Source organism: Rattus norvegicus, chromosome 10 (genome assembly GCF_036323735.1).
Source record: "Rattus norvegicus strain BN/NHsdMcwi chromosome 10, GRCr8, whole genome shotgun sequence".
Classification (NCBI taxonomy): Eukaryota; Metazoa; Chordata; class Mammalia; order Rodentia; family Muridae; genus Rattus; species Rattus norvegicus.
In genome coordinates, this window is record NC_086028.1 from 42,350,001 (window position 1) to 42,377,999 (window position 27,999).

The 27,999-nt window shown below is 50.5% G+C and overlaps 1 protein-coding gene and 1 long non-coding RNA gene across 10 annotated transcripts in view; both read left to right on the forward strand.

The window, feature by feature from the left end:
- The window catches only part of LOC134480689 (uncharacterized), a 34,340-nt gene extending 21,645 nt beyond the window's left edge, over positions 1-12,695 (forward strand). Inside the window, exon 2 of the long non-coding RNA XR_010055364.1 lies at positions 1-12,695. This exon is cut by the window's left edge and continues 11,947 nt beyond it. This is a non-coding gene — a long non-coding RNA (uncharacterized LOC134480689).
- Positions 1-27,999, forward strand: part of Galnt10 (polypeptide N-acetylgalactosaminyltransferase 10) — a 146,397-nt gene that overhangs the window by 28,310 nt on the left and 90,088 nt on the right. The window lies entirely within an intron of this gene.

The window sequence follows — 27,999 nt, forward strand, 5'->3', positions numbered from 1 at the left end:
AACCCAGCAGTTACATTTCCTGGGGAATTTAGCTGTCAGTGGGAGGGCTTACAGCAAGGATTCCGAACATGAACGTGGAGGGTTCTGAAAAAAGACCTTCCACTTGAACAGAAGAGAATTTTTCAAGAAATAAAGTCTTACGAGTGAGTGGCGTCCAAAGGCCATGAGTTCTCAAAGCAAGGGCTAGGACTGTATATGTAGTAAGCCTATTGCAGAGTTCTGGGTGGGGAAGGGGCAGCCTGGGCTAAGTTAGGTTCCAGTACCTTCTGACTGACCATATGGTTCAGGACATACCCTAACTGTTGGAAAAGGTCGGTGGGTCCTATGAAGCTGGGTCTCTGAGTTTTCCGAGACAACAAACACTTATGGGTTTTGTCATAGGGACATGCAGTGCTGTTGGAACAGAGCCTCCTGTGTCTGCTGGATGGGCAGGCACTTTGGACCTCATTGTCGAGATGATGCACACGCCTGCAGGAGCAGAATTTTCTCCTCTGTGGTCCAGTAGATTGGCAGGGCCAGAGCAACTGGAGGCTAAGCCGTTCCAGAGAAGATACCTGTAAGGATCAGATAAAGGCAGCTTCGTCCTTGCCCACCACTGGCATTTAAAAAAACAAAACAAAACAAACAAACAAAAAACTCTTTTCTTAAAATAGGACTTGGCACGGGGATGGGTGGGGTACAGGAAGGCCTGGTGTTTCCCTGGCAGATGCTGGCACAGAATTCCACTTCTTAAGAGCACTGGGGTGAAGGATGCTGTCCTGTCCTTTTCCTGCACCTCTCCAGGGCTCAGGGTACCTAAGAATGCCTCAGAATGGAAGCGGGAAAAGAGCTAAGCCACAGGAATGCACCCTGATGGGGCTCTGCGGGCCTGGCAGAGACAGGAGCATTGAGTGAGCCCCACCACAAAGGCTGCCTCGGAACTAATCACATCCAGACTACACCCAGGCTCTGCCCAGCCCACTGTCTGTCCATCTTCCTGCTCCCGCCCTCCTGGTACCAGCAGCAGCCTTGAGCCCTCTGGGGACTGCACACACTTCAGTGTCATCGAGCCGATTGCCCAAACTGACCCCCCACTTTAAAAAAAAAAAGTCTTTTAAATTAAGCTTAATAATTTGTGTGTGTGTTCCACAGTGTGTGTATGTGTGTAGGCCAGAGGACAGGTTTGTAAACTTAAAACGCTTCTCAGATTTTCTTCTTTGGATAGCTTAAGTGTTAGGTTCAAGCGTGAACCGTGTAGGCAACCACGTTGTATTGCAATGATCATGGGCATGCCTGAAAAGACCTTTGTGTAGAGGGAATCATGAAAGCTGTGTGCCTTTTGCCTGGCTTTTTCCTCCCCTCATTAGTTACGATTTCTCTAACATGCCCATGGCAGAGAATGAAAGCTAAGCAAACCCAGATATCTTCCTAGGTATGGGCAGGAGCAGTCAGGTATGCACCATAGACATGAAAAGAGGAGGGAAGAGGGGGCAGCCAAGAGTGTCCTGTTCGTCCTAGGCTTAGAGGAAGTTACGGTTGGTAGGGCTTGTCTCACCTGGGCACTGCTCCCGGGTCATGGCTCGAGCCACAGGCTGTCATGTCCCAGACTCTGAGCTCCTTTCTAGCTCTTGGTATACAGTCTGTCTGCTGATGCTTCCAAACTGTGTGGCTTGTGAGCATGCTCAGGACCCAGACTCCTATGCCCAGTGGCTTCTCTAAACGCATATCGTTTTGGATATGGGGATAGGCTCCCTGCTCTTTGGGGAGTCAGGAACTCAGTGACTGACCTGTAAGGATCTTCAAGGCAGCAGGAAGATAACTAAAAGAGAAAAGATTCCAAGCAGCGTTCTACAGAAAATGAGTTAGAAAACCAGTGCCTGTGTGAGTCCAGAGCCCACCTCACCAGTGCCTGGTGACTCCAGGCGCGCCAAAGAAACTCTCTTAATCTTCGTTGCATCATCCGCCCTGCTTTCAATTGGTTATTGAAAGGTTTTTGGCTATTGTCCATTGTTAGGTTCCTGTAAACGTGGTGATAGTTAGGCACACTCATCCTGTGCAAATAAGATTTATTTATTCAGCTCTCTTATTGCTCATGCCTGCCATATGCTGGAAGCAGTTGTGTATAGTGACAAAAACCACACCCAGCCTTCTGGAGGCTTCCACCATAGTGGTGGGGAAAAGTCCAACTCACCTAGATGGCAAATAAGCCAGCTAATGGTAGGACAGTATTTGTAGTGCTGGTGCACAAGGACTAGGAGGTCTGTAAAGAAACTGAGGGGACATTCCTGTCTCCCTCTGAAAGTTCCCTCCTGCTAGAACCACTGGGACCTTATTGTTCACAGCTGAAAGGGCTATAGGGACACAGACACCCCGGGAGGCAGTGACATTGGAAGGTTACAACAACTCTTTAGAGGGGAGAGGGACATGGGACATGGGTGATCTAGCGGGGTAGCCCGGAGTGAGTCAGACCACAAACAATAATAGCTTATATGGAACCAAATTCCCCTGGCTCTGGAGAGGTGTACAGTTCTGGAAAGGTGGGGGACAGAGTTGTCATGATGGACCCTGTCCTCGAAGTCTCCAGAAGAGACAAAAAAAAAAAAAAAAAAAAACAAACAAACAAAAAAAAAAAAACAAAAAAAACATGTCTGGGTATGGTTGAGGGAGGATCTTTTGAAAGCTGCCTTCTATGAGAGGAAGGCATGAGAGAGGGTTGGGAAGGATTCCCGAGGTAACAGGAAGGCTTGGGAACTTACTGCCAGAGCTCTGACCTTGGAGGAGTGTTTCCTGAGCCTCAACAGTATGGCTTAATCCGCTTGTGATCTGAAGCTCAGAAGAGTGTGTCAGCAAGCCGGGTTATGGAGGGTGGAGACTCCTAAGGTTTCTGGGAGTGGGTTTACTAGAGGCTATTGGGGAGCAGCATAGTGGGAGCTGGTAAGGGACAGCATGGGGGGAGCCCCTCCACACGGGCAGAACAGTATCCTCTTATTCTCATTGAGCACTTTGCACTTCGTCTCGACTGTCGTCTCCTGTTCTCTAGGTTTCAGAGTTACTAAGTCAGTGGAGGTTTGTTCTGAATCCCCAAAGCATTCTTTAAAACATGCTTGACGAGATGGCTCGGCTGACTTACCAAACCAGACAACCTGAGTTCGATTCCCCAGAACCCATGTAGTGGAGAGAGAGAACTGACTTCACAGTTGTTCTCTGACCTCCATCCAGGAACCCACCCAGCCATGCACGTAAAACGGATAGATTGAAATGTAAGAAAACATGGTCGGAATGTGGAAGGGAGAATACAGCGGCATGGTGTCAGTCCCCTGGGTGACAGTCCTGTCCGCTGCATCCTTCAGAGGGTGGTTAAAAAGCACGAACATGCTTGGCTCTGCTTTAGTGATGCTGTGTATGGGAAAGCGACCTGACCACAGGTGGGTCCTCCGCATCACAGGCTCACAGGGCTTCGGTGCCTGGGTGCTCTGGGCCAGGCTTGCTGAGGTCAGCTTGGGTTGGACGGATCTGCAGATGGGAAGCCATTCCACGTGCGTCCTTCCAGTGCCGCAGAGACAGTATTGGGAGGAAGGGAATGAATAATGAATGAGTGTTTGTGAAGTCAAACTGCTTCTGGAAGGATTCTGCGAACAGGAAACAGCGAATGTGGACAGCCTTGTATGGCTCTCTCTGCAAGAGACTGCCAAGAGCGAGGGCTGCAGCCTACAAAAGTGAATGTGGCACCGAGGCCACGGGATCAGGGAAATAAGGCTGTGGTTCCTCAGAGTGTGGCCCCAGGGGTCCTAGAGCCCCCTGCCCTGTCTGTGCCTTCAGCACAGCAAAACAAGTCATCCAGCAACATGTGGCTGTCCGCTGTCAACCTTGTTTCTCGTGGGCACGTGTTAGACAGAACGCACAGTTGAGGTAGGCTGGAGACAAGCCCTGAGGAATAAACAGAAGACGGTGGTACTCAGCAGTCACCGGCCAGAGCAGTGAGTGCCGGACTGCAGGGGAAAGCCACTTGGGAGTAGTAGTAGTGTTGGGTAAATGTCTGAAGGATAAGATAGCCCCAGGGCCAGACCCTGGGAAGAGGCCAAGGTTTCTGGGGGTGGTTGGGCTGGCATGGCCTGGTCTTGAGGACTGAGCATAAGAACCAGGAGCAGGGATGACAGAGAGTCCAGGAAGGGGGAGTTTGTGGCCCAGGGAAAGAAGTCTGGATTTTTCCTAATGTCTCTGGGAATCAGAGCTCTAAGCCAGAGGTGAAGAGTCAGGTCTATGCTCTGCAGAGATGAGCAGGGACATAGCCAATGGGGAAGAGGATAGCTGTAGATCAGGCTAGCCTCGAACTCAGAGATCCACTTGCCCCCTGTCTTCCTGAGTGCTCGTGTCTCCATGCCAGATGTCCTGGTTAGGGTTTCTATTGCTCTGAGGAAACCCAGCCGGGGACACTCAGGGTTAGACTCAGAGACCCCTTCAGCTTTGTGGATAGTGGTGTCTTCCTACTTGAAAGGATATCTTTAGCTGGCCTGGCAGCCGGCGTCTGGCTCACCAACAAGCCCGAGTTCCTCTGCACCAGGGGTGGGGCCCCGGCCACAAGTTCTAGGATCACATGCTTCTACTTTGCAGAAATGAGATAACCAGTCTCGCCACTGTCTTAACTGATAACTTCCCCTCCTTTGGGGTGGGGCCACGAGCGTTTGTTTTTCAGCTTCTGAGTAGCAGAGCTGAGTTGGGTCACATCTGCCAGCATTTGCAAAACACCCCATGCGTGTGCCCTGTTTCCCTCCCCGCCTCACCCGTGTGCAGGGGATTGAATGGAGGGCCATGCACATGTTAAGCTAGTGGTCTAAACTGAAACGTACCCAAACTCTCCCCTCCTTCCCTACCTTTCAGATTTTTTGTTGTCGATGATACTTTGTAGTTTGTTGTTGTTGTTGTTGTTGTTGTTGTTTTGTATTTGAGACAGGGTCTCAATATCCTGTTGTGAAACTCGCTATGTAAATCAGGCCAGCCCGGAACTCGGAGATCCACTTGCTTCTGCTTCCTTGAGTGCTGAGGTTAAAGACTCCTGTCACCATTGCTGGGTGTCCTGGTTAGGGTTTCTATCGCTGTGAGGAAAAACCATGACCAAGGGATCAAGTAGGGGAGGAAAGGGTGTATTTGGCTTGTGCTTCCACATCACTTGAGTTCATCATAGAAGGAAGCCAGGACGGGAACTCAAACCAGGCAGGAGCCTGGAGGCAGGAGCTGATGCAGAGGCCATGGAGGGGGGCTGCTTACAGGCTTGCTCAGTCCATTTTCTTATAGAACGGATGGCACCACCCTCAATGGACTGCATCCCGGCCCCCATCAAGCACTAATTAAGAAAAAGCCCTACAGGCTTGCCTATAACCTGATCTTATGGCCACATTTCTCAGTTGAGCCTCCTTCCTCACCAGTGACTCTGGCTTGTGCCAGGTTGACACAAAACTAGCCAGCACAGAAGCCTTCTTCTTGAGTCTTGGCTGGTTACTCAGGCTGGCCTTGAACTACTGATCTTCTTGCCTCAGCCTCCCAAGTAGCTGGGATAACAGGCCTGTGTTGTTAGACCTGGCTTTTCTCTTCCTCCTCCCCCTCTCACTCCTCCTCTTCTAACAGGGTCTCATGTAGTCCAGGCTAGCCTTGATCTTGCTATGTAGCTAAGGATGACACTTTCTAGTCCTACTTTTACCCTTGCATGCTAGGATAGGCATGACGCACCACTCCCATTTATGTAGAACCAGGGACCAAACACCCTAGCAACTTAGCTCCACTCCAGCTCTCGTTCTCGTTAAGGGACCTCCCCACAAGTCCCACAAAGCTGAATCAGGCCACCGTGGCAGTTGAGGTTTTTCCTCCTCAGACCCTTGGTGGCTGATGCTATGGTAGTGACCAGGTCCTTAGCTCCAGGGCAGGAGAAATTCCCAAGGCCATGGGGGTTAGTCTGGAGGACTGTTCTGTTCTTGGTGTGCAATGTGGCTGCATTGATCTGTGTGTGTGTGTGGAGGGTCGGGGGATGTCAAGGCCTTTGCTCCTTAGGAGAATTTTGTGATCATTAGTTCCTTCTGTATGGGAGGGAAGTGGGAAGGCCTGAAGTCAGGGGACTTGCTAGAACTGTCTCACAGGTAGATTCTGAAGGTCTATGTCTAGCAGGGAGTCAGTAGATGCACAGGACTTTCCCTGTTTAATATCTTCCTCTGTCTTCCTCTGTCTGTCTGTCTCTGTCTCTCTCTCTAGTGTGTGTGTGTGTGTGTGTGTGTGTGTGTGTGTGTGTGTGTGTGTGAGTGTGAGTGTGTGTGTGTGTGTGTGAGTGTGAGTGTGAGTGTGAGTGTGGATGTGTATATATAACTACAGGTGCGAAGACCTTACCTTCCAGTTTGCTGGACACAGGGCCTCTTGTTTTGCCAAAGCCGTGCCGGGCTGGCCGACCCACGGGCCTCCCTGGATTCTCCTGTCTCCACCCACCATCTTACCAACAGAGAACTGACACCGCAGGCATATGTTTACGAGATGTATGGAGATTCAAACTCGGGCTACGTGCTTGTGTGGCAAGTGTTTTACCCACAGAACCATTGTTCCCAGTCTGGGTTTTAAAACGGGCCCAGTGCGTATGGAGTCCTGACTAGAGCTGATAATACACCGGTGTGATGGCAGCGTGTTCTCCAGGCCTGGGGAGGCTGGCAACCCCTGAGCAGGAGTCCCGAGCGGAGGCTGCACTGCCACACGGAACACGTTGGATGAGATGAACTTCGAGATCCTCTGAGCCCTGAGATTCTAGGGTCTGCCACCTGCCCTCCCACACTGTCACTGGACTTAGAGGGAAAAAACACCTTGTTTAGAGCTCTGTGGGAGCTGGGGACAGCACGGGATCTTGGTGGCTTTTGGCAGCAGCTGGATGCTTGAAGCTAGGTGCAGATTTGCTTCCTATCCCACTGCCATCAGAAAGCTCTCGGCAGCTTCAGGTTGGCTGGGACCGTGTTTTAGAGTGCTTGGGTTTGACCCTTGTGTCATGGTACTTCAACATCAATGGGCTCAATCCGAGACCTCTGACCTGTCCTGCAAGGTTACAGTTTTACAGTCTGTCCCATCATCCAGCCACCAGATTCCGTGCTTCAGATCCAGGAAAGGGCCATAGGGGTCAATGCACTAATTCCTCAGTGTGTGTGTGCACGTGAGTGTGTGTACACGAGTGCACACATGTGCACATGCATGCATGCCTTAGAAGACCAGAGGTGGAATCGAGGAACTGTGGATATTTTGTCATGGCTATGCCATTAGCTTCCAACATCACGGGCAAGGTGCTCTGTTCCTCTACAAAGGAGACATGAACGTCAGGGCTGGACCTAAATTTTTTTCATCAATGGATTCTTATGAATAATTCAGTCAGGGCCGTGCTTTACAGGGTTTCAAAGGACTTTTCATGTACACGATGTCATCAAATTGTCCTAACAGCTGGAAGCTGGTATTGCCTTCATTTTGCCAAAGAAGGAATGGAGTCTAAAAGGCCCAGGAGGAGCAGGGCACCACAGATGTTCACTGTTTCAGAATGGGCGTCTATAGGCGTGTCATATGCTCATCGTGCTAATGACAGGCCCTGAAATGTGACAGTGATATGGTCCCTAGGCTTCTCCTGTTCACAGTGACACCTCTACTCCTCACGGGGACAGTGTCTTGTTATGTAGTCCAGGATGGTCTGGAATTCATAATCTTTCTGCTTCTGCCTCCTGATTGCAGAGTGCATGTGCCATGTGGGTCACTGTGCCCCATGTGCTGCTGACTGAGCTCTGCAGACCCTGCGCTTCCCCCTCCTCCTCTCTCTCTGTCATGTGTCTGCTTTGACTGGGAGAGACCAGCTAGGTTAGCCAGACTCTACTGTGTACACACCCGCAGCCTGCGTCTCCAGCTGTGACTCTGGACAGGTGACTTCCTCGACACTCTCAGGTGTAAACTAAGGATAATCTCAGCATGTGCGGCATGGAATAGCCGCAGGAATCCCATCAGATAATCTACTGGCAGTGGTGCCTGGCCCACTCCATCGGTTTATTTACTTATAGGCTTTCATCTTGGCCCTCTTGCAAGCCAGGCAAGAGTCCCAGCCCTGAGCTACACCCCTGATCCCGCTCTTAGCTGTCGCCATCTCCGTTCTTGTAATTATTGCTTTCATGGAGTAAGCATATTCATCTTTGTTTGGACTGATATATATGTATACACACACACACACACACATACACACACATATATTGCAATCATAGTCTAACATGGATACGCATTTAAAAAATTTTAGCAGTTGTTTAATTGTTTTCAATATTATGTATATTGCGTGTCTCTGTGGGAGCGCATGTGCCACAGGGCCACGTGGAGGTCAGAAGACAGCTTTGTGGAGTTGATTCTCTTCTCCCACCTTTCGGCGACATTCTTCTTTCTGTGGCTGCGATGACACATCTTGAGAAAAAGCATCCTGGGGGAGGAAGGGTTTTGGCTCACCGTTCCAGCTCACAGTCTTTACCATGGGGGTGTCCCAGCGGCAGCGGCTCCAGGCAGCTGTCACCACATCCACAGTCAGGAGCCTGGAGACATGAACACACGCACACACGCCAACTCTCGGTAGTCTTTTGCTTCCCGTACACAGGCCAGGACCCAAACCCCAGGGAGTGTTGCTGCCGCTTTCAGGTGGGCTCTTGCCACGTCAATTAAGGCAATCAAGAAAATCCCCTGCAGACAAGTCCACAGACCAGCTCGAGCTAGACAGTCCCTCATGGACTCATTTCTCTTCCCTAAGTGCTTCTGGGTTTTGTGACGTTGACAATTAAAACCAGCCCTCAGATGCGGTTTAGGGGATCAGACTCAGGTCAGAAAGCTATGTGACAAGCATCTTACCTACTGAGGGTGTCTCACTGACCCCTTGATTTTTATTTAAGACAAGGTCTTGCAGTGTGGGCCAGGCTGGCCTCCAACCCTTGATGACTCAGAGAGCCGCTCAGCCCAGCTCCTTAGACATACCCTTAATAAATCTATTCCGTCTGGAAGCCCCAGTGGCCTTCGGTTTTCTTCTTAGCCTCTGTTTTTCAGAGCTCCACCTGAATTCACAGTGAGCCCCTTGAAATCCAGGCTTGGGAACCTGCCTTACCACGGCCAACCCACAGAACACCCCAGCGAGATGGAGAGGGAGGAGGGAGGCTGTGTGTAATTTACAGCGGCCCTCCTCGATACCATTTGGCATTCTACATGCTGCCATAGCCATTAGCAGTCACTTTTGAGTATTTATGATCTTGCGGCTGGAGCACTTTGAGTCTCATAACAGAAACAGGGTCACATTTAGAGAATGTCCCCAATGCCGTGCTGGAAAATGAGACCCCCCTCCCTTCTCCTCCCCAGGCTGATGGATGGGGCCAGGCAGGCAGAGTGTGGTGGCTCTCCAGGCTACACTGTACCTTTTTTTCACATACCCCAGCTGGCTGTGTGACTCAGACCTCACCTACCAGGCCAGTGCTGTCTGCTTGGAGGTGGCCAGGGTGAGTAGGGTAGAAAGACAGGCCACTAAATATTAGGTTGGCTTCCTGGTGATGGAGATGAAGCTGGGAGCTAGCAGCAGTCCCCCACAGTCCTCAATTAGTTCTGTCTGGTTCCCTAGTGGACCGCTAGAGCTTTTGTGATTAGAGAGAGGGAGGGCTCAGCCGTTAAGAACACTTGTTACTCTTACAGAGTTCAGCCCAGGTTCAATTCCCAGGAGGCTCACACCCACTGTAATTCCAGCTCCAGTGGTTCTCATGCCCTTTCTGCTCCCTAGGCATGCGGCACACATACAGACATGCAATCAAAACACTCTGTACACATAACATAAAATTAAAAAGAAAGGGAAGAAAGAACGCTGAAGTCGGAGTGCAGGCTAGACCAGATACCCAAGCCCACCTGCACTGCTGTGTCTGTTAGGGGCCTCCAGTTTCCCCTTGTTAAGCCGAGAGCCTCCTCCACCCACTCGATTGCTGGACTCCCTGCAGGTATCTGGCAGCCAAATTATACAGGAGTGCTGATCAAGAGAAGTCATGAGCTTCAAAGGAGGAGGAGAACTAGGGTGTACGTTGCCAAGTTTAGTTAAAAGCTAGGATGGTTAACACATTTGAGAAGGGGCGCTGTCCTCAGCACTCTGATGCACCGGCCTGCTAGGGAGAGTTTTCAGTGAAAGGTCTGAGGGAGATGTGAGTTCCTGTTCTTGTCCCTGCCATCTCCATGAGCCTGGGACCAAGATTAGCATCTATAGATCTCCCCTCCTCTCTCTTTCCCTCCCCCTCCTCCCCTCTCCTGCTCCCCTTCCTCCTCCCCCTCTCCTCCTCCCCTCCCTTCCTCCTCCTTCTCTTCCTCTCCCTTCCTCCTCCTTCTCTTCCTCTCCCTCTCCTCCCTTCTCTCCTCTCTCCTTTCCTCTCCTGTCCACTAATGGCCCCTGCCCTGTCCTCCTCTCCTTTCTCCTCTGAGTCTCATTATAGCCCAGGCTGTCCTTGAATTCCTCCTAGTCTCCCTCTCACCAAGGCCCGCTGCCTGTCTGTCTCTCTGATGCCCACTTTCGAGGCTGGCTTTAGGTTCAGAAAGCAGGGGGACCAACTGCCATTCTGAGTGCCTTGTCAGCTGGACCCGGGCCCTTCGTATCCACTTCTGCCCCAACAAGGGCTTTCAGGGCTTCCCACTCTTTCCCCCCAGAGATCAGGATGTGACCTCAACCCTGGGGTGACCTAGAACTGTGCACCATGGCTGCCAGCGCTCTGAGACTCAGATGATGCCCCGCCTCCCACCTGTTTTATCCTTCTGCTCTGTACACGAATTCCCCCTATTGCCCACCCTTTCCTTCAACGGTAAAAGTATAAATGTTAAAACAGAGAGAAAATAGAAGAGGCTGGCTTATTTCCTCCTCGTTCTTACCCAGAGACTCCCGGATGTTATTATTTTTTTAAACCCTCCCATCACACCTTCAGCCTTGAAAGCATTTTTTAGTCATTAATTAGTAATCCGTATTAATATGCAGATTGAATTCATCTGGTTCAGGCAAAAGTTTGTCTGGAGGAAACAAAGTAGCTAGCGCTGTTAGATCCCTCCACCTGCGGCTCCCAGTCTACCCTCCCCCGGCACCTCTCCCTGAACATTAGCAGGATTATGGCTGATTAGGAAGGGCTAGTGGGGCTCAAGAGTGTGTGCAGCCCCAGGGGCACTCTGGGGGAGGACAAGCCCCGCTCTGAGGGCTCTGCTGCACGGATGCCATCTGGGGAATCATTAGCTTTTAGAACTGAAATTGGCTTCATAAATACTCATCTACAAGAAGCGGTTTCTGTTCCCTTTTTTTTTTTTTTTTCAGCTGAATTCCTGCTTGACTGTTATTGTCTGAGGAGGTTTTTTTTTTTCCCCTTTCAGAAAAAAAAGTGTATTCTCTATAATATGACTACTGATCGCTCTCTTACTGTGTGTGCACCAGGCACCCAGCGAGCCGAGGGTTCGATGTCATATACACCTCTGGAGGAGAGCTGTCATTTCTTCCTGGTGCAAATGGGGAAGTTGTTACTCAGTGAAGGGACATCTGAAGGCTGGTGAAGGGCAGAGCTGGTGTGAGAACCCTTTGTTGTTCTGTTTGGTTTTCAGTGTTTTTCAGGAAGGTCTTTTCACCGTGTAGACCAGGCTAGCCCAGAACCTAAGATGATCCTCCTGCCCCAGTTTTCCCCGGTGCTGGGATTACAGGCTTGCACGACCATGAACTGCTTGGATGTGAGCTCAGATCCCTCTAGTCTGTGCTTTTCTTTAGTTGACCATTCAAAGCCTTTCCAGGCCTGGCTGCTAGTTTCTATGTGTCCTCACACGGTCATCCTCTGCAGACGTCTCCACACTGTCCCCTGCAGGGTGACACCATCTTTTCCTCATCTTGCAGGAAGGGACCTTAGGAACTGATTTCTGTAATTGAGAGGAGTTGGCCTGCTTGTCCTGGGCATGGCCCACAGTCACCCTCCTGGGTAGGAAGGGCCTGTGTCCTCTGCTTAGAGGCCTTGCTGAGGTGATAGGCCTGAGTCCCTGGGCCCAGTCTTTGCTGAGGTGATAGGCCTGAGTCCCTGGGCCCAGTCTTTGCTGAGGTGATAGGCCTGAGTCCCTGGGCCCAGTCTTTGCTGAGGTGATAGGCCTGAGTCCCTGGGCCCAGTCTTTGCTGAGGTGATAGGCCTGAGTCCCTGGGCCCAGTCTTTGCTGAGGTGATAGGCCTGAGTCCCTGGGCCCAGTCTTTGCTGAGGTGATAGGCCTGAGTCCCTGGGCCCAGTCTTTGCTGAGGTGATAGGCCTGAGTCCCTGGGCCCAGTCTTTGCTGAGGTGATAGGCCTGAGTCCCTGGGCCCAGTGCTTAAGTGGCTCACATTCTCTTAGGGAAGAAACCCTGAGTTCTGGGCAGCCTGTGGATTGGCAGCTTCTGACTCTAGCCTTATCTGAATTTTAGTAAGCAGCTACTAAAAGCCAAGCTTTGTGCTCAGAGGGCGACGTCTATGACTCTTGTTCTTGGCTGATAGGATTGTGGGTGAGCCTGTAGGCCAGCTGAGAAAAACCTGAAGTTCACGGAGGGCTGAACTGTTTTAAGTAGAGCCGCTTAGGACATGGAGAGTGTCCAAATCCAGATGCTTCCATTCCAGTTCCCTTGTGGTATTGTGCTCCCCGTGTGTGTGTGCGTGTGTGTGTGTGTGTGTGAGAGAGAGAGAGAGAGAGAGAGAGAGAGAGAGAACACAAGCTTATGCTTACAATAGACCAGGTACAGTACAAAGCCAATGAAGGATACATGCCTCTTCCTAATGGGTGTGTAGTCTAGTAAACTGACAGATACAAGGTAACCCTCAGACATGGCTAACAGACCCCACCAGGACCAGTCCTAGTCCCAGGTGGCCTTACACTTCTCTTAGCCCCATGTTCCCACCTACAAAGTAGATAAGTAAAAATGGCTCTCCCGGGGCCTTGATAAGGACCTGAAGAGGGGACACATGGGGTTAATGGTGGATCCAGTGAGCAAGTGGTACAAAGATGGGTGAGTGACAGTCGAATCACAGATGTGTGTCTCAGAAAGGGCCAGCCTGACAACTCCATAGGCTTCTGTCCCTCTTGCGTGATAGACAGTGAGGAGTTTAGATGTTAAGGATATGGGTCCTTTCTGTTGGTTCCAGGACACTAGTGGGGAAAGTAAGAACCTCTCTGGTACCCAAAGGGTGTGTATTCAAGTCTGAAGGGATAACGTGTTGGCTGAAAACAGCCATTCTGTCCTGTGAGTGGGGATGGGATGGGCATGAAGGCAACTCGAGACCAGGTATGTCCAGTGTCAAATCAGTGTGCTCCTGTCCTCTGCAACTCCACAGGGGACTTAAGATTGAGGCCCTCTTGGCCACTTCCTAGTTTTAAGACCCAGGCAGGAGATAACAGAGCCACCTCACCTGTCCCCATCTGTAATCTGAGGGATATACCTATCTGGCAGCACTGTGGAAATAAAGTACTCAGGACGCATAATGCTGGGGTGCTCAGCCAACACAGGAGGTGATGCACAGACTACCCCTGCCCAGCCTTGGGCTATAGGGAGAGGACATGCTCTGGCCAGGTCATTGTGGCTTCTCTGGGGCGATGGGGGTGGGGCTCACCCCAGCTGGTTCTGAAGCATGTGAGTTTGAGGTTTAACAATTCCTAGGGATCGTGGCCTGAGAGCCCCTGAAATGTTCTCAGGGTGATTGAAGACAGAGTGGGAGGTCAGAGGGCGACAGCAGTGAGCATGAGGTTCGAGTTTCTTATTTTCTCTTCCAATAACAATAAAATTCCACTGTCGGAAGTTGGCAGAACGCAAGGGAGCGTAGACAAGAGCAGACTCGGTGACCGTGACAGTCGGCAGATGACCACAGCCTTTTATGTCTCTGCTCAGCCAGCAGATAAAGAGGGCAAGCGGGTGAAGCCCTCAGGGGTCTTGAGCATGCGGTTCGTCATGTAAAATTATCATAGAGCAAGGGAAGATCACGCTCCTTCCCCTTCTCTAGTGGCGTGAGAAAAGGACACTCATCTGCCCAGTGTGCTCACTCAACCTCTGTGGTTAGGTCTGCCCCTCAGTTACCACACTTGCTCCTTTGTGTTTCCCACCTCTCCGTGGGCCTGTTAAACTCCTGGTTCCTGCCCCCGCCCCAGTGTGAGCTCCAGTCAGTTGAGGGCACAGTCTGGAACTTGCCTTCCTAACCTAGTTTCTGGTGTCTGTACTATGTCCTAAGCCACACTGCTGTCTTGTTCTGTCGTCGCCCCTGGAGTACATGGGCTCTAGGCCAGTGGGCAGGGTGCATCACTGTCCTAATGCCAGAGGCTTCGAGTCAAAGCTGCAGGCATGCGATGGAAGCAGTGTTTCAAATGGCCAAGAGAGTAGACTCCAGCCTGTCCCTTAATCCTGGCCCCAATTCCTCACACACACACACACACACACCCCTCTAACAGCTCTGTCCCTGTGTGGTCTTTAGGATGTATGTCAGTGAGGGCCTGACCTTCCAGCTATGGTGAGGCTGAGGTGCCTGTCTCAAGCAGTTGATGGACTGCAAATCCCATGGCAGCCTCCCCACCGCACACACACACATCCCTAATAAGTGGTGCTCCTGCCTTTGAGAATCAGAATGCCCAAGGAGGTGAGGCCAGACACCTTTCCTCCTTGCTTGCAGAGGCCACAGAAACCTCTTGTTTCCCTGCAGGTCACCCTTGGCCTCCAGGAGCATGTGAGGGGATGTCTATCTTGATCACATGCACACGTGTATGCAAGCGCGCGTGCGCGCGCACACACACACACACACACACACACACACACACACACACACACACACACACACACACACACCATGTAAGCATCAATGCTTTCCTGGGACCCCAAGCATAGGATTCCATGAGGAGATGCCAGGGAGACAAATGGCGTTTCTGTGGAATGAGTCTTGCTCTCACCTGGTCGTCTCTGCAGGCTACTGTTAAATTGCATTTTCTTTTCATTTTTCTCTCCCTTCCCTGGGACCAGCTCCCCTTCACGCCCGACACCAGCTAGATTTGTGTGACTAAGCTTTGAAGTTAAGGAAGCTTGGGAACCCCCAGGTTCATCTGTAGAACCAGGAGACTGTTGGGGTAACCCTGGGGTCATGTCTCTTCTGGACTTGAGGGTGTAGGGAACTGTTTAAATGTAGGTTTATTTCCAGGAGTATCCCTTCTAAGTGCTTGGTAGACCTTTAGATTATCTCCCCTAGAAACCCCATGCATAATTTTGGCTGCTTGTAGCTGTAATTAATGGGAGGCACAGCTCATTCAAATGATAAGGAGATTTATTACTTCGCATAAGAACCCGACTGAAGGGTGACTGTGGAAGGAATTAATTGAGCAGCTCAGCCAGGATCATCTGACAGTCATTCTCCTGTCCTCGTTGGCTCTACCATGCTGGACCTGTTCCCCACTGGGTACATTTCTTCGTTGTGCCAAGATGAGGGCAGCAGTGTCAGGACTCAGCAGTGTAGATGCAGAGCCCTACAGGATGATGGATAAATGCACAAAATCAGAGTCTTGTTAGGGAGGAGGAAGGCGCTGGAGGGAGGCGGGACCCCTGGGGTGAGGATCCCAGTGCCAGTCCGTGTTCAGACACAGTGACCTTTTTCCTTCGGCCTAAGGACGTTTCGTCCTGACAGGATGAAGCTTACGCAGAGGAGCTTCAAAACACTTCCTAGATTTATTTCCCTCTGGTCTCTGCGTGTGACCCCTGGGTGTCAGACCAATGTTCTCAGAGCGAGTCGCGCCCTGTCACTACCTCCTTGCCTTGCCTGAGCTGTTTCCTGTGTCTGGAGTAGCCCCATTCCACGATGTTCTCAGCCCAAGACGTACCAAGCCACAAGAATAAACAGCTTTTCTCTCCTCCCTTGCATCCGTGTCTGTTCTGAAACAGACCTTTTACTGAAAAAGAAAGAGCAGGAGGAGGACAGAAAACCACGGGGACATGGTGTTCTAAAGGTAGTGACTTAAGGCATCACCCTCCCCCCAGTGATGACAAGGGACCTGGCGGCCTCTCAGGAGCCCATGCCCTGGGCCATCAGCTTCCTCCGTCCCACCAGAACAGATTTGCCTTCTTGCCACTCATTTCTTTTCACTTGGAAAACAGGTTTACTGCTCTGATAGACACCCTGTCACGCATTTCGGTCCTGCATGCTTTTATAAGGGTGTGTCTCCTCTACCTTTCTCCCTCAGAGGTGCTCACACCCTTACCCTCCATGATAGCCATGTCCTGCGGTTCAGCCTGACAAGCTGACTAGGCTGACCTCTGCTTGCTGCATACTAACGGCTCAGGTTCCAGTGTCCCCGGCCTTTCCCTATTTTCCGCCAAGCAGTAGCTGGTGCTTCCGGACCAAGAGTAGTGATCCCGGTGGCAAGGACCCCGGGTTCTCCCTCAGAGGGCACACCATGTCTCCCGTGTTTTCCTGTCCATCCATGAGGCTCTCCGGTCTTGGTAACACTGTCTGGAATCTTTGACAGTATTGTTGGTCTCTGCCATGCCATGATACCTGTGTTCAGCCAGTGCTTTTTGTGCCTCAGGCTGAGATAAGCCATTTCTCTGAGAAGCTGCTTGGCTTCTTTCAGTGGAATACGGGATTTTAAGGCCATAGGCTGAGTTCCAGGGATGCTTTTTTGCCCCCAGGTATACTCTTGGCTTTTGCGGGGAACCTCTTGGGAAAGAGGGCTTATAAATCCAGTTGTATTCACATGTGAAGATATACTATCTCAGGAGTCCTGATGTACGGTGTTTAACTGGAACCAAAGACTATATTTTTCTTTTCTTTCTTCCCTCCCTCCCTCCTCTTTTCTCCTTCCTTCCTCCCTTCCTTCCTTTCTTCTGTATTCCATGCGTCTTTTCAGCACATGGAGAATCCTAGCCACCTTGTTTTACCCTGGACAACGTCCTGTCAGTGTCAGGATAGCAGCGTCAGCATTACCTCAGCAGGCTGGAAGGCACTGGGAACTCTTTGCACCTGCTGTCCCTCTTCAGGTGTTTGTAAGTGTCTGTCACTCCTCAGCTCCTCACCGTGCCTCTTAGTGCTCATTTGCTTAGTCCCGGGGTAGCTGTGTTACGTTTCTGCCATCCGTATAAAGATGTCTCTGAGTTGGCTCAGCTCACTAAGGCTCGTTCTGGTAGATTATCTGATGGGCTCCTGGGAGCGGCGTGCCTTACATTCTTCAGAGTTGTGCCCTTTGACCTTGCATGCCAGTGTTGCCTGACATAAACTTTTAGTTCTCTTTTCCTGTTCCCTGAATGTACTGATCATGTGAGCCCAGTTTCTTCCGGAGTAACGCCTGGGTCTGTCAGGGGCTGAGGCTGGAGGTCAGGAAGACTGTAGTCCTCACCTGGCCTGTGGCACTCTCCCTGCCTGCTTCTGTTGTCTCTGCTGGGACTCTGCCCTCAGGACAGAGCCACCATCCCAGTCACTTCCTGCTTCTTCCTATGGGGTCCCCACTCGTCTCCGTAGTGTTCAGGCTTATGGGGAGCCTTGGTGGCTCACCCTGTCACATGGGCTGTTCCAATGGTTGTGCTGTGTGGTAGGTAGCCTTTCGTGTCTCTGAAATCCAGACAAACTGAAAAACCCATGCTTTGCTCCCTCACCTGTCTGATTCATGGCGCACAGGATGAGAACTCCGAGGGGAGCTATGAATATGCCCCCAACACAAGATGGTAAAAACCGAGAACTTAGGTCATTTTTTCCCCTTTTAATTCCACTGCGAGGTTTTCCAGTTTGAACTTTGGACATGACAACCACATTGTGTTGCAAAGTGAAAAGGTTGAACGCCCTGCCAGTGGGTCTTGCATACATTTTAGACATGCTAGCCTTCTTTCACACCCCTCTTCTTCCCCCTCTGTCCCCTCCTCTCTTTTCCCCTCCCTTTCTCTCTCCTGGCTTTGTTCAGGTTTGATTCACACACTGTTATCATTGCACATCTCAGTGGCTCCGAATCCACAATTTTGAGGCTGTCACCGAGGAAGCCAAGTGTCTCTGTAACCCAGTGGTTCTGCCTCTGCAGCCGGACGGGTAGCAGGAAGGACCCTGACAATAGCTGCCCAGCTTGCACACCTCTGCCTCCATTATAAGCCTACTTCAGGCCGGTGGCCCAGTGACACTGCTGCCTGTGAGGAAGAAGGGCCGGCTGGGCTGTGGAGGAGACAGACAGCCTCCAGCATTGAGGCCCAGCTGTCACATGCTGCTTTAGGTACCCATTGCTGGCCCTGCCATCTGTGCTGTCTGTTCAGGGAAACTGGACATGTGGGTCCTCAGAGAACGTCGTGTATTTTCGAGCATTAGCTCTGTGTGGGCCCTGTGACCGTGGCTGCCTTCCTGGTGTTTCTTGTTTTAAAGATGCGGTTATCACTTGCAAATGCAGAGCTCTCAGCTGCTGAAGCCAAAATGGAAAAGATGGGGGGTGGGGGAGGCAGTGCTGCCTTGATGTTCAAGGATCCCAAGGCAGCTGTGACCTCCACTGGGTATCGCCTGCCTCCTCTAGGAAGGCCCTTCTATGCCTTCAAGGCAGCAGGAAGCTCCAAGCGGCTCTGGGCTTGGTATCTGCAGCCCAGCTTCCCTGAGCACAGAGAGCTCCCCTCCCACTGCGTGTGGCCAAAGTCACAGGCTTCCTCGGCACCTTCTTCCTGTCCTGCACTTTACTTGTACACCTCCTCTTGCGGTGGGGGTGGTCAGGGAGGGGGAATGCTTACCCTGGAAAGGAATGAGGAGGAAGCTCAGAAACAAACAGCCAGAGAAAGTGCCCCTTCTCCAAAATCAAGTTACAGGCCCTAGAAAAGGGGCAGACAAAGTCTGTGTACACGGTCACCTGCTTTTGTATCTAAAGCACCAGAGGCCTCAATATCCGGTAAGAATATTAATATTCACAAAATCCTAGAAGCCTCCGTTTCAAGGATGCCAGGTTGTTGCTAACGGAAAGAGGTAGGGAATCTGAGTGCCATGTGTAAGGGCTGCGGATGTAGCTCGGTGGGTAGAACGCTTTTGTCTAGCATGCTCTAAGCCCCGAGTTTGATTCCCCAGCACCATGCAAGCAGCCATGGGACACCCGTGATCCTAGGACTCAAGGAGGCAGAGGCAGGAGGATCTGAAGTTCAGCATCACCCTGCACAGAGAGTTCTGAGGCCAGCCTAGAATTTAAAAAGGAAAAAACAAAGACAAAACGTTCAAATATAAAGAAGCAGGTTGGTCTTCCTTTGTAAACAGTTTAGGTGGCCCCTCAAGATGAAATTTGGAAGTTTAGCAAACTCGCGCTCTTTGGAGAGGGGAGCTGCCCATGTGCGACTAACGGGGTGTGAGCATTGGCCTCCTGGGGCCTTCACACCGCGTCCTGGAGAAGCAGAGCTGTTTTCACCTGCCGCCCTTAGGGAGCAATGGCTTCTGCCAGAGCGAGAGAGAGAGAGAGAGCGCGGGTCTTACCGACTTGTTTGCGCTTCCCAGGTTTGACTCTGGGTTTTTTTTTGTTTGTTTGTTTGTTTGTTTGTTTGTTTGTTTTTTGTTTTTTTTTTAAAACCTTCCTTAAAACCCTTCTTCACACCAACGGCCTGATGATGGACACAAACAGAGGTTTCCCAGTTCACCGGCATCTGACTTCTAGAAGCCAGGCTGAGTGCCAGCGGGTGTGAAAGTCTGTGGGAGAAAAATCAGGCTTCTCCCCCACAGACCGGAGCTGAGAGAAACTAGGCTTCTCACATGAGGTAAACAAGTGTGTGTGTGTGTGTGTGTGTGTGTGTGTGTGTGTGTGTGTGTGTGTGTGTGATGTAAGACTCTAGGGGAGTTTTATAGGTGAAACCTGAAAGAAACAGAGCTTCAGACTATGGCTCAGGCTGCCCCGGAACTCACTCTGTATGTAGCCCAGGCTGGCCTCAAACTCACAGCAATCCATCTGCCCCGGCCTCCCCCGGTGGTGGGATCACAGGCATGATCCTCTGCCTAGTTCACCACTCACTAAACCTTCATGCCAGGGAACATTTGGGCTCTGCCGGGAGAAGCCAGAGACCAGGCCTTCACAATGAATAGGTTTAGATTCTGCCACTTGAATCAGTCACCTTTTCTCGTGACTTGTCCAAGGTAGATGCACACTGGGACACTAGTCTCCTGAGCTTTGATCAGCAGATAAATAGGACGCTAACCCAACGGCTTACCCTTCTAACCCATGGCCCTCATCACTGAAGAGGTACCCAGTGCCTTCTTGGCACTAAAGCAGTGGTCTCCCCGCCCCTTACCGTCAAGGGTCCGTCTCTTGCTGCTCTGTCATCTCTGAGCAGAAGCTCGAATTGTGGCTGGCTATTCGTGACCACTCAGAACTTGTCTGATCCTGAAACGGAGTCATCGGTTAGGTCAATCCTTGCCAAAGTACAGTTGTTTTTCTCAAAAATACTGGCTCGTTAGACATTACTGTGTTGTGGAAACTTGCTAACCTATGATTATAGATTCATGCCCCTCCTAGAGGGGGAAAAAAAAAACCAAAACTGAACTCTGTGCTCTGGAATGCTGCTTGCAAATCATAGCCCTGGCTTGTGGCTTTGGTTTTCGATGGTTGTGATTTTTACACAAGTTATAAAGCCTCGTGCTCCCAGACACATCCTGCAGGGGGATTTTTCTTTCAAACCGAAATGAGCCAAGTCAGACTTAACATCAACACGTGGAGTATACCCCCAGCAAGCGTTTCTTTAGCACTTTTTGTATGTAGTCCCTGTGTGGTCATGGAGTTCCTATGGCGTAATTGCTGCCCATCAAACCTGCATCCCCCCCACCACCACCACCACCACAGAGAGGCTTTTGTATCGAGACCCAAGGAACAACTGTAGAAACAATGAACAAATAGAAAGTGTGTCCTTCGGGGGCAATATATTTGAGTGTCTGTGAGGAGTTCAGGGAAGGCACCGAGGTTACTTTGGGCTAGCTGGCCTCGTGCCATGGCTCCAGGCAAGTATTTCCCCTCTGAGTTCTCTCTAGTCTGAAGTTTCCCCTTCTGAGATACTCAGTGGAAAGTTCCAGAAATCAACAGTTCATTGGTTCTACCTAACTTTATTATAGATAATTGTATCATTTTATAATTCACCGCTCTTAGTAATCTTTACACTGCCCGGTTCCTAAATTAAATTTCACCACAGGCTCATATGTATAGAAGAAAGCACTTGTAGAGAGGGCTAGGATCATCTGCCATTTTGGATGTTCATAGGGGGGGGGGCGTCTGTCTCAGAACATGTTCCCTAAGGATGGGGGGGACTCCATTCATCAGGAAGAGGGGGAGGGAAGGAGGAGGAGGAAGAGGAGGAGAAAAGAGAGAGGGGGAGGGAGGAGGAGGAAGAAGAGGAAGAGGAGAGGAAAAGAGAGGGAGGGAGGAGGAAGAAGAAGAGGAAGAGGAAAAGGAAGAAGAGAGGGAGAGGGAGAGGGGAGGGAGAAGGGAATGGTAATAGAGTTCTAACCCCCTTCTCCCTTAAATCCCACCCTTTGCTGGCTTTGATTCCAGTTCCTATGTTTGAACAGCTCCAAATCCTTGCCCTTCATGGCTGAGGTGTTTTCTCTCTGTAATTACATTATTATTCCAGACACCGTCAGAGGAAGGAGGATTAGGCTGGGTGGGCTGAAGCTAGAGAGCAGCTGCCCTGAGCCCGGTAAGGGAGGTTGTGCCTCTGGAAGCCAGGCTCCCGGCTGAGCCTGCTTCATTTAATTAGTCTCTCGCCTCTTCCGCTTTAGAGACAGTGGCAGAATCTGGGACGCACCCCCTTAATGACTGCAGATGCTTCTAAAGACATTTCGTCATCATTCATTTCAAGCAAATCAGAAAATCGTCGAAGCCACTCTAGTCTCAGGAAATAACTTTGAAAAGCATCTGTCTCTCAGGGGAGTAAAGTGGCAAAAGGGATCTCTTCCAAGTCTCTTCATCACAGAGCCTCTGCCCGCTGTGCGCTCTGGTGCTGTACAGTTTAATGCCGTGCAGCTTAAGTGAATTCCCTTTCGTTTCTTCATCAGACTCAGTGTGACCTCTGCACATCTGTAAATTTCTATGCTGATCACAACCAAGAGTCAATGTGTAAAACGGTTATGGTTTAATTAATTGGTAATAGATCGTAGGCAATGTCAGGTGAAAGAGAAGGAGTGAGTGTTAACTTTGTGAAGCAGCCTCAACAGAAAGTATAGACCGGGCATGTGCCTCCTGTTGGAATGAGTCATAGATGGTCCAGTTAACTACATAGGACTGTGAGGTTTGGGGGATTGAGGGCAGTGGGGGGTTTGTGTGAATGCATTATTAAATAGCTGTGTCCAACCAGTCAGGGAAATTTCCTGATGTTGTTCCTGTTGTCTTACTGAACACCATGGAAACTCTCCTACACCCACCTTGTTGTCTGCTAGGAAAAGGAAGACAGACAAGGGCTCCTAGACTGAAGAGCAGCCCAAGTTATAGCTGGAGAATCAGGATCCCACGAAGGGGGAAAGGGCTCTCCCCTTGCTCCAGGCCAATGGCACTCTTGGCTTGGAACCTTGCTCAGAATGAAAGTCATCCTCAGAACTGGGTACATGCATGGGATGGGTGACTCTGGGAAGGAGACCTAGCTCCCTGCCCTCCCCCACTGGAGAATCCGAGGTAGAGTCTCACTCCTGCTACCCTGTGTCTTCCTCTGCCTTGGTTGGCTTGAGAGAGCAGGAGGCCTCAGAGCCACACCCTCTGTGAGTAACCTTTCCCACCAAGACAAATAACTAGGGTGGGGCCCTCACGGGGACTCCTCACTTTCTGCAGCATCCTTGTGCGTGGGCTCCGTCAAGTTTCTAGTCTAGCTGAAAATGTAAAAGGAACCCTACTCACCCAGCCCTGTGTGGAGCCTCTGGTCTGGAGCCCCTGGTCTTGCAATTATCTGGCATTGACTGGATACACTGTAATTATGTTCGGGAATTAATTCGTTAACCAAGCTCAGGAGCCTTCATCCATTAAGTGGGAATAGCTCAGCCCTTTGGGGACAAGAGAAGCAGTGCAGCAGTGCTCCCTAAGTAACCAGCTAGCTGTGCTGCTGCTGGTATCAGTGACTTCGATTTCTTGCCATGTTTCCTTGGGCAAGAAAGCACAAGGTCTCAGCAGCGAAGGCATCCTGCGTAGACTACATCTCCTCTGTGGTGATGCCAGGAGCCTGGCCAAGCCTGAACTAGGTTCCTGCTAACCAGTTCTGTCCTCTGGCTTAGGTATATGAGTTCTTGCTGCTGCAGAAGCTATGGTGTATTTCATTAGCTCCTGCCTGAGCAGTGTATGTGCAGAACGCCATGAGGGGACCTTGCTCTGAGGGGGAATGGCTATCAGAGTGGAGACAGATGGTACCAAACGTTGGTGAGGAAGTGGAGAAGCTGGGCCCTGGAGACATCCACAGCTCTTTGCAAAGGTTCATTGTGGAGTTGTCCTGTGACCCAGAATTTCTAGTCCTAGAATAGACCCAAGAGAATCAGAAACCCAGAGCCACACCGGTGGCTCAGCACGGCGTGTGGCACCTTAGTGAGTGGATGCACAGAACAGGGCATCCATGATGTAGACTCTTATTCAGTTGTGAAAGGATGGCGGATTGACTCTCCCTGGGGAGACGTTGTGCTGGTTGGTTTTGTCACCTTGACACAAACTTAGACGTAATTTGAGATTGATGATAGATGTGGGGGAGTTCAGCCAATTGTGGGCAGTGCCATCCCTGTGAAGATTCGTGGTCCTAGGTGGTATTAGAAAGCAGGCTGAGCAAGTCAGTAAGTGGCATTCCTCCATGGCCTCTGCCTTAGTTCCTCTGCTAAAACATGTGCGTTTTTAGTCACAGGACTAAAATGACTTAGAGGTGGTTGCACCACAGAAAAGCCCACCCCAGTGTGGATGATGCCTTGTGAAAGCGCGGAGCTCTATACACAACCTGTAGGCAGCACCACTGAAGAGCTCCCACCCCTAGGGATTGTCTGGTATCTACACAGTCTTGGTGAGGGACCTCGTGATACTCCGAAGCTTATGAACCTCATGGGCCTTCTGAGTTACTTTGGCTTCCTGAATCTCGCAAGCCTCTTTCTCCCACCGAGGAGGGAGAGTTTCTGTCAGGATGAAATTGCTGTGCTGTAGAAGGCCCCAGGGAGCACGCCGATTCCTGGTGTCTCTCCACTGTGTGAAGAAGCCAGTGTAGACAATAACACATACATGACAAGCCCAGAGCAGGTGAACCCCGTGTAGGTGGGCAGTAGGTTAGTGGTGTCTAGAATGGACTAGCTTTGTCTGTGTTTGGGTGATGTGTTAACTACTCTTGTGTTGCTGTGATTAAAAACACTCAACTGGGGCTGGAGAGCTGGCTGAGCGGTTAAGAACACTGGCTGCTTTTCCAGAGGACCCAGGTTCAATTCCTAGTACCCACATAGCGGCTCACAACTGTCTGTAACTCCAGGGATCTGACACCCTCACACAGGAATATGGTCAGGTAAAACACCAGTTCATGTAAAATAAAAATAAATAAATTTCAAGAAAGCCACCTTACACGGCAGCTTACGGGTGGAAGCATTTATTTGAACTTACAGGTCCAGAGGTTTAGAGAGTCTATCATGGAGCCGAACCTGATGGCGGTACACAACTTTAATTCCAGCACTCAAGAGGTGGAAGCAGAGGCAAGCAGAGGCCACTCTTTGAGTTGGAGGCCAGCCTTGTCTACACAGTGAGTTCCAGGCTAGCCATCATGGCGGCAAGTGGCAGGCATGGTGGCAGGAACAGAAGCTCTTGTCTTCAAACACAAGCATGAAGCAGAGAGAGCAAATTGGAAACAGTTCAGCATTTTAATCTCAAAAGCCCTCGCCTGGTGACATACCTCGCCTTCTTCCAGCAAAGCTGCACCACATAAACTTCCCCAAGTGGTTCCATCAGCTGGGGACCAAGTGTTCAAATGCTGGAGACTATGGGGTGGAGAGTGGGAGGGTATCTCCGTTCAGTCACTACAGGTGATTTTACAAAAATGCCTAAGACGACTGACTCATACAGCACGCACACATATAGGAGACTCTGCCTGAGAAGGGTCTGCTTTCTGGCATGCAGACGGCATCTTCCAGCAACTTCTATTCTCCAGCATCTTTTTGCAGTGCCCTCCCGTGGTGAAGATGTTAGGGGTCTCTTATGAGAATGGTAATCCAGGCTGCAGTCACTTCTCAGTTCCCATCACCTTAGGGTTGGTGCCGTCACGTGAATTCACAGATGTTCAGCCATCAGGCTACAGAATCTCCTTCGTGAATCAAAGTGAATCTCCTGAATAGAAACGTCGACGGTGGTGGTGTGCATATAGCCCTGTCAGAGTAAGAGCCATTGGATTCTGCTCTTCCAGAGGGTTTGTCTTGTGTCCTGTGAATTATATGCTCATTAAGAGAATAGGGGCTGGGGAGATGGGTCCCTCTTAAAGTATGACGATAGGAGCTTGGATCCCCAGAACTGGGGGAAATAAAAGGTGGGTGAGTTGGTCTACCCGTGTGCCAGACTCTGAAGGCAGGGATGGGATTAGGCATGTCTGCAAACTCCGGCTTGTTAAGGGACTGAAAGAGCGATCCAGGATAATTCCTGGTGTCAACGTCTGTGTCCCACACATCTGCATGCTCACCCGCGAACACACGTACAGACACATCACACACATACACATGAAGATGGGAAGGAAATAAAATACAGAGTAACTTGGGGACCAGCAGGGAAGGGTTTAGATGGTGCACACGTACATTAGGATGCCAGTTACGTGGCAGGGGTATGTGGCCATGTAAGGAAATGATCTTTGGCTGGGGAGGAGTGTGCTGAAGCACCCAGTTGGCCAAATGTCTTGACGTCTCCTCATAAGTCAGCAGAAATGGTCCAAATAGGCCTAAGGTCTAAGAGTGGTCATGGTGGGACCCCAGTGCTTGGTGACGATGCCTTTCTGTTGACATTATTGGAAATGGTAGGCTAACACATTCTATTTTCACAAGGCACCGAGTTGGGATTTTTTTAATGCCAGGGGACAGGAAAAAAGTCAGAGGGCTCTTGGCCGCCACCCATCTTTAGTCTCTGTCTAAGACAAGGATAAATGGACCCTTGTTTCTGCCTTCCCCAGGGCAGTGAATTCTGTCTCAGAGCAGGGCAGGCCCCCCTCCTCCACGCAGCTGTTCCTAGGGAAAGTCTGAAACCCACAGCCCAGCCTATCGGACCCTGTGCCAACCATCAGAGGGGACTTTTCGTCTGACCTCCAGTGTGCAGCTGGTAGAAGATCCATCCCCAGTCACAGCCCCCTCTCTGACCTCGTTCTAGTCAAAGGCCAGCAGACTTTTCTGTTCTAGGAAGACCCAGAGCAATCAGCAGGTGTGGTTTCTGGGGAGGAAGGTTTCTCAGTAAGTTTCTGACCCTTACGTGTTTCTCACCTCTTTGCTGTGTTTGTGCTTGAGGGTATGTAGAACCTTGTGGAATGGGTCTCTCGTTTTGTGCCCTCGTGCCCTAAATATGAAAGAAAGAAAAACCTGCAAGTTGTCAAGCAATCTACATTCATGAAGAATCTGGCCTGATGTCTCCTAGAGTGAAATTAATCACCTGAAGGTCAGACCTGGGGGCTGTGGCTGGGGCTAGATTAATAGAGCACTTATTTGCCCAGCAAGTACAGGGCTCTGGGTTCAGTCCCTTAGCCCCATATAAAACCAGACACGGTGCTGCCTGCCTACAATCTTGTTACTCATGAGATGCCAACAAGAAGATGAGAAATTCCGGGATATACTTGGCTACACAGTGAATATGAGAGATGTCTTAGCAGTTAACAGCCCTTGCATGTGGAGGTCAAAGGTCAGCGGTGGGCATTTTCTTCAGTCACTCTTCACTTAGTTATTTGTTTATTACAATCATGGCCTGCGATAGTTTTTAAGCTATATTTATTTAGTATGTGTTCATGTGTGAGCATATGCATGGCGTGTGTGGTACATGTAGAGGACATAGGAGAGTGTGTGGGAGTCGGTTCTGTCCTTTTTACTGGGTAGGACCCAGAGATAAAGTTCAGTTCGTCAGGTTTGGCAGCAAGCACCTTAACCCACTAAGCCATCTCTCTGGCCCTCTTCCCTTTACTGGGGCAACTGAAGCTGGAGTTCACTAATTTGGCTAGTCCAGCTAGCTAGCTTGCCTGGGGAATTCTGTCTCTGCTTCCCCAGTGCTGGAATTACAGAAAGGCTGCCATGCACACACACTAGGCTGTCTGTGCGCGCTGGAGAACTGAATTCCGTTCCTTACACTTGTACAGCAAGTGCGTCGTCCACAGAGCCATCCCCCTTCCCCGTGCAAACACTTTAATAATGCAAAGCAGAGAGCAAATTAAATCCCCAGCCCAAGGCGACAAGATGCATCTCTGTGTTAGGGTACAGCACACCCTGACAAGACTTCCAAAGTATATTTAATAACAGAGGACCTCTCTTGGCAACTGATAGGTGACGAGAGACGCCTCTGGACCTCTGGTTAAGGTGTTCAGGTTTCAGACACAGGCACGGAGACAAGATAATATGGAAGAACATGAAGCCATTTGCGGTGGTGACACTAGACGGTGGAGTCGTGGGAGCGCTCCTTAATTACACTGTCTTGTTACTTTGAGTTAATTGTAAATTCCATATGCAATTACAGGGAGCAAGAATTACAAGGAAGTCCTCTGTGCCTTCCTCTCTGTTTCCTGAAGGGAATCTTTATTTCTCCCTTTGTGCTTCTTCCTTGCCACATAATTGACAGTGGAGGAAAATACAGTTGAGGGCTATCATTGTAAACACATTTGCCTGAGTGCTCCCTCATGCACACACACACACACACACACACACACACACACACACACACACACACACCCTTCCTTCTGAGGAAGCTAACCTTTTGTTATCTGTAGACCTCTGCCTCCTGGCCCACTGTACGTATTAGAACCTTATACTGATCTTGAGCCCCTGAGCCCCATGCCTGGCCTAGGCTTTCCTGGAGAGAGTTCATGTTGGTCAACAAGGCGC